At 45.8% G+C, this 11,790-nt stretch overlaps 1 long non-coding RNA gene across 1 annotated transcript in view; it reads left to right on the top strand.

Moving 5' to 3' along the window:
- The first annotated feature begins 10,441 nt into the window (after positions 1-10,441).
- LOC143960080 (uncharacterized) overlaps positions 10,442-11,790 on the top strand; it is a 59,948-nt gene continuing 58,599 nt past the window's right edge. The window contains exon 1 of the long non-coding RNA XR_013270256.1: positions 10,442-10,554. This is a non-coding gene — a long non-coding RNA (uncharacterized LOC143960080). The remainder of the gene's footprint in view (positions 10,555-11,790) is intronic.

The following is an 11,790-nucleotide window of genomic DNA, read 5'->3' as shown; positions in this document are numbered from 1 at the left end:
AATTATATTCACTATCAGTTAGATCAGCTGCATAAACCACAGTGATAGTGGGTAAATGTGCCATTTGCTGTCCCTGTGGAGACGTTTGTTCATCATAGGCAGCGGTCAATCTGATGAGATAAAATCTCATATCGCTGCGTGTATGCCAAGTGTAAAGGAGACTTGTAGCATCTCCGATTTATACTCACCAAGAGACTAGAATAAAGGCAGCGCTAATAACATTTACTATGTAATATTATTGGTGATAGAGGTGAGTAATAAAGAAAAAAGGGGGGCATTAGACTGAAGGGGATACAATGGTAATAGTTTTGTTCCCGAAAGCTAAATAGGGAAAGTTGACTATCAAACTGCTATGGGTGGAAGGTATACACACAATATCTAACGTGCAGTGAAGCCAATTATACTAGTTCAGTTGGAGTATGAAGAGGGATTCCATATATACATTACCCAATCCACCTCTGGCTAGACTGGTTAGTACTATTCAAGTGACATAAAGTTTATAACCCTGGTAGCAGTCTTCAGAAGGAGCAAACATCTACCAGTAAAGGCATAAGTATGTCTTGATATGAGAAGCTGTGTTCTGGTGAGAAGAGACAGCAAGGGCCAGCTATGGGAAAAAAGTACAGATAGGGGAGCCGGCATGTCTATGCAGATCCGATTTAGGCGATGAAAAGTCAGTGGTTATGGTGTTCGTCAGTGTGGCGGTGGAAGAAGGGGGAGACGGGTGTATGTCCTTACCAGCGGTATCGCAGTTCGTCTAGTAGAGGTGGTTCAAGAAAAATCATTGCCAATTGGCTTACGTCAAAGAGCAAGGTGAAGAAGTCACACCGATGCAAACAAAACCAAACAGTGAACTTAAGTCATAGAACTGTGCCGGAAAGTGGCAGCCAGCAATCATGCAATAGAACCATAGTACGGGCGTCTTCAATAGTCCCGCCTGCCTCTGCGAGACCATGGAGAATCAGAGGGGCTGGTGCCATGATGAGTACCATGGTGGGAGTTGGACCTTCTGTTGCCTGAAGGGGATCTTCTTCTATGGTATCGAGCATCTTGTGTTTCTATAGGCTGTGCATGTAGTGTCCTTTTCCTCGTGGGCGAGTGGGGAAATTCTGCGTACCAGTTCGGTACATCCATTAGAGGGAAGCCCAAAGTGTCACAAAATGGATGCAGATCTTCTGGGACTTTCAGGATGGCCGTGCGGTCTTTATGGGTGGCAGCGAGGCAGAAGGGAAACTTCCACTTCTATTGGATTCCTCTCGCGCGCAAGACATCCAATAGCGGTTTTAGATCCCTGCGATGCTGGAGTGTTATACCAGACAAATCCTGAAAGATCTGGATAGTTGCACCTTCATGCTGTAACAGCTGCCTGCTTCTTGCTTGTCGTAGGATTTCTTCTTTGAGTCTATAGTCCACAATACAATAAATAATATCCCTCGGGGGATCCGTGTCTCTACCCTTAAGACGTAGAGCCCTGTGTATCCTATCCATGTGGATCTGGACTTGAGGTGGTCTGTTGAGCAAACCATTAAACAGGCAAGTGACAGCCGGGGAGAGATGATCAGTGTCTATGGTTTCAGGCATTCCTCTGATCCTGAGGTTATGATGGCGCCCTCTGTTATCGAGGTCCTCGACATAGCGCTGGATTTCTCTTAAGGACCCTGTCAGTCAGCGCATGAATGTCTATTTGCAGATCCACAATGGCTGCTGACAGGGTATCCTTGATGTCGGTGGCAATGGTCTGCAGATCGTGGAGATTAAGGGATCGTTGAGGAGGAGGATTTTCAGTGTCCTCCATTAGTGTCGAAGCTGTTGTCTGAGGTGGAGAGAGAGGACCCGGTGGTAGTGGAGCTAAGGTCCGAGGCGTTCTGTGGCGCGAAGACGCCATATTGCTCCTTTGTGACCGGAACATGTCCGGGATATTCTGACTGAGTCCCCCAGCTTACTCACGCGGGGAGCAGGACCTATAAGCCGATGACTGTCGCTAGGCTGTCCCCATCTTTAGGAGTGGGTTTGCAGCTTAATTACCTTTGATAATCTGTTCAAGTGTGCTGGCAACGGCAGGAGCTCTCTAGTTAAGCAGCCATCTTCCTGCTTGGCCAAACCACCGACCCAAGGTATTTTTGACCGCTTTCCATATTTTCATAAGTAGCTGAATTGTAGTGAAATTAGATGGGACTCTAGGGAAACCTATTTCCATATGGGGCAGTGTAGCCTGTGTCAGGGTCGAAGAGCAAATCCCTGGAGGAGTCTGCAACCATCTCAAGATCCCAGCCTGTGAAATGTTGTTATTGGACTGCAAAATAGTACATTTGTGGGTGCGGAACAGCCATTCCACCCTGATCCTTGGGGAGTTGCATAGTAGCAAGCTTGATGCGCGCCACACCTCTCCAGATGAGGGCTTTAGACTGTGAGTCTATATGTCAGAACCAATACCGTGGTATCCAGATCCGGGCATTATGCAGAATGTACAGTAGTTGGGGAGCCCAAATCATCTTTATGAGATTTACACGTCTGGTTACTGACAGCGGTATCTTACACCAACTGGCATGTTTGTGTTGAAATTTTTTGAAGTATTGGTTTCAGGTTTAAAGATATATATATTCCTGTGGGTCCCCGCTTACCACTATACCTAAATATCTGAATGAAGTGACTACCTGTATGTGAGATACATCATCTGGCAAAGGCGTCGATAGAGGAGCTAACGGTAGAAGAGCTGACTTGTACCAGTTTATGGCAAAGCCCGATAACTATCTGAACTGTTTGATCAGGCGCATCACTGCCCTCAAGGAGTCCCCAGTATCTCCCTGGTAGAGCAGAGTGACGTCTGCGTACAGGGAGATTTTGTCCTCTCTCTGTTCCCCACGGAAGCCCACGATGTTGGGAGAGGCCCGCACCATAGCTGGCAAGGGCTCCAATGTAAGGGCAAACAGCAGGGGTGACAATGGGCACAAAACAGAGGAAAAGGCTCCAACAAAGTATCATTAATCCTTATCTTTGCCTTGGGGGCAGCATATAGGAGTTGCATCCAAGATATGAATCTGTCACCTAGACTCTCCACGCTGTCAAAATCTTTGGCAGCGTTGAGCGAAAATATAGCCCTGTTGCCTGGGTTATCTACTGGGATTTGAGTGTTTAGGAACAATCTGTGGATATTCAATGCAGTAGACTGAGCAGGAATGAAGCCAGATTGGTCATCAATCCCCGACAGTCTAGTGGCTAACACTCATGCTAGTAATTTAATGTCCGCATTGAGCAATGAGATAGGCCTAAAAGAGTCAGGTTGTAGTGGGTCCTTGCCAGTCTTTGGGATGACTACTATTATAGCCTCATTCATAGAGGCATGTAGGTCACCATCCTGAAGGGCATCAGTTAGGGTTTTTAACAGGGTGAGCAGAAGAGTATTCCTGTATTTCCCGTATGTTTCTGTGGGCAGACTGTCAGCTCCTGGTGATTTATTGTTGGCCATCTGTGCCACAGCTAAAGAAAGTCCCTCAAGTGTTATTGGGTTATTAAGTGTAGCCAGGCCCTGTTTTGATGTACGGGGAAGAGAGCACTGGTCCAAAAAATGACCCAGCTCCTCTTGTACTTTAAACATGTACAGATCCCGGAAGAGATGTGAAAATACTTCAGGTATTTGGGACTGGTCAGCAACTGTTTCCTCCTCAACATTTTGGATGGCCTTTATATGGGTCGTACCCTGCTGGACTTTAACTATCACTGCTAGCAAGTGTCCAGTGTTTTCCCCCTCATTAAAATATTTTTCATGCAGGAAGAATCTCTTGTTCTCTGCTGTAGTAGTGGAGACCTGTTGATATAGGGTCTGCGCCTCCTGCCATCTATGCTCAAACAACGAGGTGGGGGCAACAATGTATAACTCTTCTGCCTTGGCGGTCTCACTCATTGCCAGATGCTCCCACTCCTTGGTTTTAGTTTTAATAGCGGTAATCTGTGTGATAATCAAGCCCCTCAGATGAGCATTCAGGACATTCCAAACCACCGTAGGCCTAGCCGTGCCATGATTAAAGTGTAGGAATTCAGTGAGAGCTTTGGGAATGGGATCAGGTTCCGGGAAAATTGTGAACCAAAAAGGGTTGACCTTCCACAACCTACGCTGATGGCTAGGGGAAACAGCTACGCAAGCACATAAGAGAGAGTGGTCCGAGATGTTGCGTGGAGCGTTAGTCAGTTAATGTGCTAAATTGTTGCCCAGGCATACATCTATGTGGGAAAGGCATTTGTAGGATGCTGAGTAGTAAGAATAGCAGTGCACATTAGAGTTCTGGTCCCTCCACATGTCTCGTAGGCCAATTTCTGCTAGTAATCGTGTGAAGGGGGTGGGGTCCCTCGATTGGAGGTTGCCACTAGCCCTGGGTGGAAATGTATCCATCTGCTTATCCGTAACATTGCTATAATCTCCCAGCCCCCAAATAGGGATGTTGGAATATGAGGCTATAAATTCTGCTAAACGGTTCAGGCTGCCAAAGGAGGAGGGTGGAGGGACTTGAATATGTGCAACAATACATGTCAACCCTGCTCGTTTTCTGTATTTTCCGGCGTATAAGACGACCTTTTACACTTAAAAAAACTGGCCAAAATCGGGGGTCGTCTTATACGCCGGTTCAGCCCCTCGGATGCCTGCTGAGTGTTCGGTAATACTGTATGTAGCTTCGGCTACATACAGTATATACCCCTGAGCCAATCCCGGTGAGCAATGTATGCAAATGAATACAGAGCCTGCTCGGATTGGAATAACAACCTCTGCTATGTAGCCTGCTCGGATTAGCTTTGAGAGTCATAAAGGCGCGAGCTGATGATGTTACAGCCTCTGCCAATCCAAGCAGGCTTTGTATTCATTAATAGAATACATCGCTCGTTGTGATTGGCTCCAGCAAAAGCAGGAAGAAGGATATGGCGCCAGCTCCAGCGAGAAGGAAGAAATATCAAGCGTCGGAAGCCTCGGAAGGGGGGTCGTCTTATACGGTAAGTACAAGAAAAAAACACTTAACAACTGTAAGATTAGGGGATCGTCTTATATGCCCGGTCCCCTTATACACCAGCATATACGGTACATAGAAAAAATATGTGCCGCCCCTGATCATCAATCAGGGAGTGCAGTAACTGAAAGGAGACAGCATGCAAAATAAGTATGCTGACACCCCTTGAGTAAGCTGTGTGGGTGGAGTGGAACTGGGTGGGATAGCTGTGGCTTTTAAGTGTGAATATAGAATTAGCTTGCAAGTGTGTTTCCTGCAGGCACACCACAGAAGGTTTGTGGGCCTTCACCGTAGAGAAAAATGCCACCCGTTTCACTACATCCCCCTCACATTCCATGAAATTAAAGTACACACAGTACACACATTAGACAAAGTAGACACATTAGACATAGAGCAATAAAGTGGTAAGCAACTCACCAGGGACATTTTCAGGTGCAGAGAGTCATCAAAGGACTCCCCACATCCCCATTTAGTAACCGTAGGTAAAAGGAGTCCCCAGACAAAGTCCAGGTGAGTGGGTGACAGTATCTGCCATGAGGAAGTATCCCCAGTTGGACAAACATAAAAAAAATAACAAAATATTCACCCTGCAACCAGCAGGGGTCAGTGGTGGTAAAAAAAAGTAAAACCTTAGGTGAATGAATGAATGAAATACTTGTATAGCGCACAATGCGAACTGAATCGCCTCTACGCTGTTTTAGGTAACCAAAAAGGAAGAAGAAAGAAGGAAAAAAAGGTCTTTGCATCCTTTAAACAATAAAGGAGCCCAGTAGCATAGAGCATGTCCACGCAGAACAACGTGGGGGGGGGGGGGGGGAGGACTCAACGTCTCAGTTCAACTATGATTCAAAGGAACTTGCGAATCCAAGTCATTGGTAAAGTGTAGTACAAACAACTTATGTCTTCCTCTCCACCTGAAAGGAAGGGTTGAGAAAAGGAGAAATGTGCTCAAATCAATTTCTAGGGCATTCGCACTCAGCAGTGGTAGGGAGTAAAAGGTAAAGCACAATTAGCCCACGGGTGCTGGTGTTCTTTTAAGGGTGTGCTCCACCCGATCCAGCCAATTAGATGCATTAGCAGGGGTATCAAAAAATGCATCTTGCTTTTTCCTGCGATTCTGAGATTGGCAGGATACAGCATAGCATATGCGATGTCATATTTATGGAGACGCTTCTTTACTTCAGTAAACTTGGCCCTGCGGCACTGTAGATCAGCGGAGAAGTCAGGGTAGAATAATATGCGAACGTTATCCATCTTCATAAGGGCTCCTCTAGTTCTGGCCTGATACAATATGGCATCTCAGTCCTTAAAATTCAGCAATTCAAAAAGGAATGGCCTAGGAGGTTCTCCTGGCTTAGGCGGTCTGGGAGGGACTCTGTGAGCCATTTCCACAGCAAACATGGGGGAGAAGGAGTCTGACAAACGTATTAAGGAGCCAGTTTTCCATAAATGCCACAGGGTTTTTCCCCTATGCCCACCGCACAGGCACATTATTGCGTCTCTGCCTGTTCTCCATGTCTTCTAAATGGGCTGAGTGTTTCCACTGATAATCAATTGCATATGGCGGACTTCTCTCTGCAGTGGCACAACATCATCCTCCATATTGCTCACCCTGTCCTCCAGGGCTGACGTTTGGTTACGCAGTTTCTGCATATCCTGCCTAACTACATTCAGCTCCAGTTCCACTCCTTTAATCTCAGTTGTCAGGGTAGTGATAGACAGGAGGTGACTGCTGCAAAAATGTCTCTAAGGGTCGGTTCAAAGGCTTGCATCACTTGGTCTACCAGAACCCTGGCAGTGTTATCAGGGGCTGGTGTACTCACTTAGACCCACGATGAGGCAGGCTCTGAGTCCTCTGGCCATGCAGTCTCCGGATGTTCTGGAAGGGGCTCCTGGTCGGTAAATTCCATGAAAAGGGAAGGTGTTTTAGACAGGTTGCCCTTTCCCAGAGAGCCGTCGAGTGACACGGGTGTGTCAGGAGAGATGTGTCAGGATAAAAGCTTGGATTCTTGGCGGAGCTAACACACCACGCTGCCTACTCCATCAGCCGCAAGCCGCGAACCCCCCCCCCCCCCCCACACACACATTGTCACACATCTGACATCCTTTGCATCCCATGTGTTGTAATCCCATACTTCACATACTCTAGCTTCTATGGCTCTATGATCAGACAGGCAGCCATAGTGCTCATCCCATCTTCTCTCTGACAAAATATAAAATATTCTGTTTTGACTTTAGTAGTAGTAAAGTCAAAACTTAACATCAAAATGTACTTTTCTGTCTAGTGTTAATTGTCACCCTTGATCCACCCTGCTAACATAGATAGCTGTTTCTCCAGCTGTTTACTCTGCATGATTCTTAGTCCCTGTGGACTTTGGTAACCCAGTTACCCATTGTGGATCCCTGTCCACTTTAACCATTTATCTAGGGGCTCAGTATAGGCGAAACCGTTCCTCCGGTTGATATATTTTATAGCGCTCCTCTTGCGATGGCCATTTTTGAGGGTCTCTTACTCTTCACTCCCTTACTTAATTTAATTCCCATAATGACTGGCATGTCTTTCTTCTCTCTACTTGTGCCTATACCCTCTTGCCTCTAAACTACTTTATCTAGCAGATGTACTACATATACATGTGAACAGCACTATTCTTCCCTTTCTTATCTAGAACACTCCGATGGACAGTAGACAGTGGCACACATATACCCACCAATCAATACAGTTCGATTAAGTGGAGTAAAATAGGTACCCTTTGTCCTTAAAATGCCTTACCAGTCAAGGAAGCCAAGGAAGTCTGATAACTCAAATGGACTGACCATTCATAAACTGAAGCAGAGTAAACATAGTTTACGATGCTCAGTTATCAGAGGGCACAGGAGCCTTCGGTAGCGATTACTCACTGTGCCCAATTCAGAAAAGAAAGGGGCGGTAAATCACATATTTACTGGCCCCTTCCTCTGCTCTCTATCCTGACACATCCCCCACAGCCAGTGGGAGAGGAGAGGAGGGAAGCCAGCAGTGGGGGATGTGTTAGGATGGAGAGTGGAGGAAGGGGCCAGTAAATATGTGATCTACCGGCCCTTTCCTTTTCTGAATTGGGCAAAGTGAGCGATCACTACTGAACGCTCCTGTGCCCTCTGATAACTGAGCATGGAAAACTATGTTTAGTATGCTTCAGTTTATGAATGGACATGAGCTGAGGCTGCTGAGAAAGGGAGATTGGTGCGGCGGGAGGGACAGCTGCAAGCGTCAATATCCCTGTATGGCATTTCAGCTGACAGCTGCAGGAGTAGAGGAGAAGCAGCGGTCAGCTGCTTCAATGAAGGCTATACAGAGAGATCGGTGCTTGCTGCTGTTCTTCCCACTGCCCTGATTGTCCCCGACTGTGAACCAGGGGATCATCCATGGGTGCACTGTGGGTCACATCCATGGGTGCAGGATCACCCTGCACCCATTGATGATACGCTACTGGTCCCAACACTGAACCTTGGGGTACACCACTGATAACCTTAGACCATTCAGAGTAAGAATCATTAACCATTACTCTCTGAATTCTGTCTTTTAGCTAGTTTTCTATCCATTTACAAACATATCTTTCCAAGCCTGTAGACTTTACCTTACACATGAGCCATGTGTGGGGAACTGCTTGAAACGCTTTTGAAAAATCCAAGTGTACCACCCTGATGTTTAGACAGGGTTGCCCTTACATTTATTTGCCAAGTGATAGTTGCCTTGGCCAATTTTTAGGGGGTCAACTGACTTCGCCCTAATTCTGTAATTGCTGCACTTCTCTCTTCTGTTGCTAGGTGGCCAGGTAGCAAATAAGACAAGGGCATTGCAAGGACAGATTAGGAGTATATGGGGTATCTCAGCCAATGGGCAGGGATTTTCTATAATCCCTTGGCCTGCTGAGAGAACCTATTTATTTGGGTGGAGTCAGGCGATCGGGGTTCTGTGCCACCTGGACGGCTGTCTGGGTGGACGTGTGTTGTACTGCCCCGGGCTGCTAGGCCAGAGCCTGAGGCCTATCCCAAGGACATCTGGCTGCTAGGCTATCTGAGGGCCTATCTAGAAGCAAGAGAACAGCGCAGGGTTGGGACTGCGGCTTGCAGTCCAACCAAAAGTGAAGGTTCTACCGCCTGGAGAACATATCATGATCGGAGGTAGAGGGGAAGCTGTCGCCACGAAGGGTCCATCCACCTTATTACCAAGGAACACTGTGAGTAGCTGAAGCAAGTACCAGAGCAGTATTCTCACCAACCGGGGATGGTGAAAAATTCAGAAACTTCAGCAGGTGTCAAGTCAGGGACCCAGCCAGCGGAGGTGACGCTTACAGAGCAGTCTTGTGTGCCAAGCTAGGGACTGAGCAGGCTAGTGGGGTGAAGCTTGAAGAGTATCTGTGAGTGCCAAGCTAGGGACCCAACAGGAACATGGAGGTGATGCTTGAGGAAGATACTGTATGCAGAGATTTAGAGAGCTCAGGGGATCCAGTGGCAGTGGATCTGCAAGTCTAGTGAAAGAAACTGGGAGCTCGGTTGAGTTAAGATCTACAAGAGGAGATTGTAGAGGAAGTAAAGGAGTTTGTTACAACTTGTGTTAGAAACTGTTATAAGATTGTTGCCATAAGAGACAGCAATCCTACTCATGCAGATGTGGTGTCTTTCTGGATGCCATTCCCTGCATGGCTATCTGCTTTAGAAGTCTCTGAGTCTGCCAAATTAACATTGCAACTACTCCCACAGTTCCATTCAAGAAAAAGTAAATCTATTTGCATTCAAGAAGTTTCTGGCACCCATAAATCTACTTTGCATTACACCCATCATGCCTATTAACCCACTCTACATAGAAAGATATCAGCTGTCCCTAACTCTGGAAGTCACCATTGTTCCCCAGGGGCCCCGGGACCTTGCTACACAAATATACCTTCTCCACAGCCAACGCTTTGTCCAAGGTTTTACTTGCCTCCTCATAAAACATGCTGCTATTGTGTGACCCCCTAGGTTTGTTGGGGACTGCATCCGGGGCTCCCAATCATTTTCAAGTTGAACAACTCTGCTGTATCCTATCAAAATGTAAAAACTGTTTTGGCTATAAATGCACTTTATTCAAGTTTTACAAATCGTGCTCAAACTTACTATATTCTACTAGCTGCTTGTTTAAAGTGACAGGCAGCATGTCAATTTAGTGGTGTGTTTAAAATCCACAAATTGGAGTGAAAGCTACTTTGAATGCTACAAAAAGCTAACAAGGGCTTAGTGAAAGCTGTGAAAAGGCTTTGCATACACTGCTATTATACAAGCTGATGCCCATTATATGCAAGATGGATTTGGACACTGGTAAGAACTGCTAAACAATCCATATCTGCCTTTTATTTCCCAACACAAATTTCAGTCTTGCAGCACTAATGTACAGAATACAGTGGGAGGTGACACTTGTGCAATCACCTGTTTCACTCCTTTATAAAGGTTCTGCCTTCCCTTCCTCTGCTGTGATTCAATCCAAGACAGGAAAGCTGGCAGGTTGCAGAATCCTCACAATTCCTTCCACGTACCTAATACGCAGGTAATGGCAACTTTCTGCAAATCATTATTTATTGATCTCTATTCTATTCTTTCTAGAAGTGTAGTGTAGTAAAGATGAATCACATTGCATACTTACATTTTTAGGGTTTTCTTGCTCTAGATTAGTGTTTCTTAAACTATGGATCAGCACCCAAATTGTTTGTGATGGGTCATCACATGACTGGGTAGTAACCTAAAGCTAGTTTATACAAGCATTAAATAGGAGGTGAGTGATATAGTGCAATTTTTATGTTCATATTCCACCATATGGGATTTAACCGATAAGCAATATCTGGAATTCATAAAAAGTTTTGTAGACAGATTCATGCAACTGTCAGTAAAGTGTATATAAATCTGTTTCAGAATTGGTCTGGAACTTGATACCATTACCATTTACCACCAAATGATGGTCTATTTTTTTTAGAAAACAAAACAAGGTATAATTCATTTGGATACACTAAGTCATTGCATTAATATTTACAGTTTTACTAACACATGGCAAAGCTGCAAAACTGGTTTCAGGCATTAAGATTTGTTTAAACTTTGGCGTTAAACATTAATAAGCCTGGACAGTGTTAGAATAATTACACTATTAGATGTAAGGATTGTTTGTAGTTGTGGTGTTTCGTCACATATGGCGACCCATCACATCTGGTTACCCGCTGGACCGCGCATGCGCGACGTGGCCAAATGCGTTCCAACATTGTACCGATCTGCGCTTGCGCAGAAATTTGTGGCTACATCCCTGAGTCCAGGTGCAAGCCCCACCATCCAAGTGGAGTTAGATTATAATTATGCCGAGCGAATCGAGCCCGTGCCCGAAGCATGGTGAGCGAAGCAAGCCTGCGAGGGGTCCTGTGGAAAAGTGGTCTTACAACAGTGTTAGAACGCATATGGCGGCGTTGTGCATGAGCACTCCAGTGGGCAGCAAAATGTGATGGGTAGCCGAATGTGATGTGACAGTGCCAAAGAAAAGAAATCTTGGTGTCAATGGTTACTTACCCGTTAGATAAGAGGATGGGCTCCACTAGTTCCACACCACTGGACCTACTAACATTGGTGCCAGAACTATGCAGGCATTATCACACAGAAGATCAATGCCACTTCTCAAAGAACCCTAGCACACTGCTCAAAGAACCCTAGTAATCTCAAGAGCAGCCTTTCTCAACCAGGCTTCCTCCTCAGGTTGCAAAGGTTTACTTGTTAGGGAAGACTATAATTTTTATTGTCTGCATTC

This window comes from Lithobates pipiens, unplaced genomic scaffold (assembly GCF_037356315.1).
Source record: "Lithobates pipiens isolate NorthernLeopardFrog02 unplaced genomic scaffold, aLitPip1_a1.2 Scaffold_8, whole genome shotgun sequence".
Lineage (NCBI taxonomy): Eukaryota > Metazoa > Chordata > Amphibia > Anura > Ranidae > Lithobates > Lithobates pipiens.
This window is presented reverse-complemented; position numbering and strand designations above follow the sequence as displayed.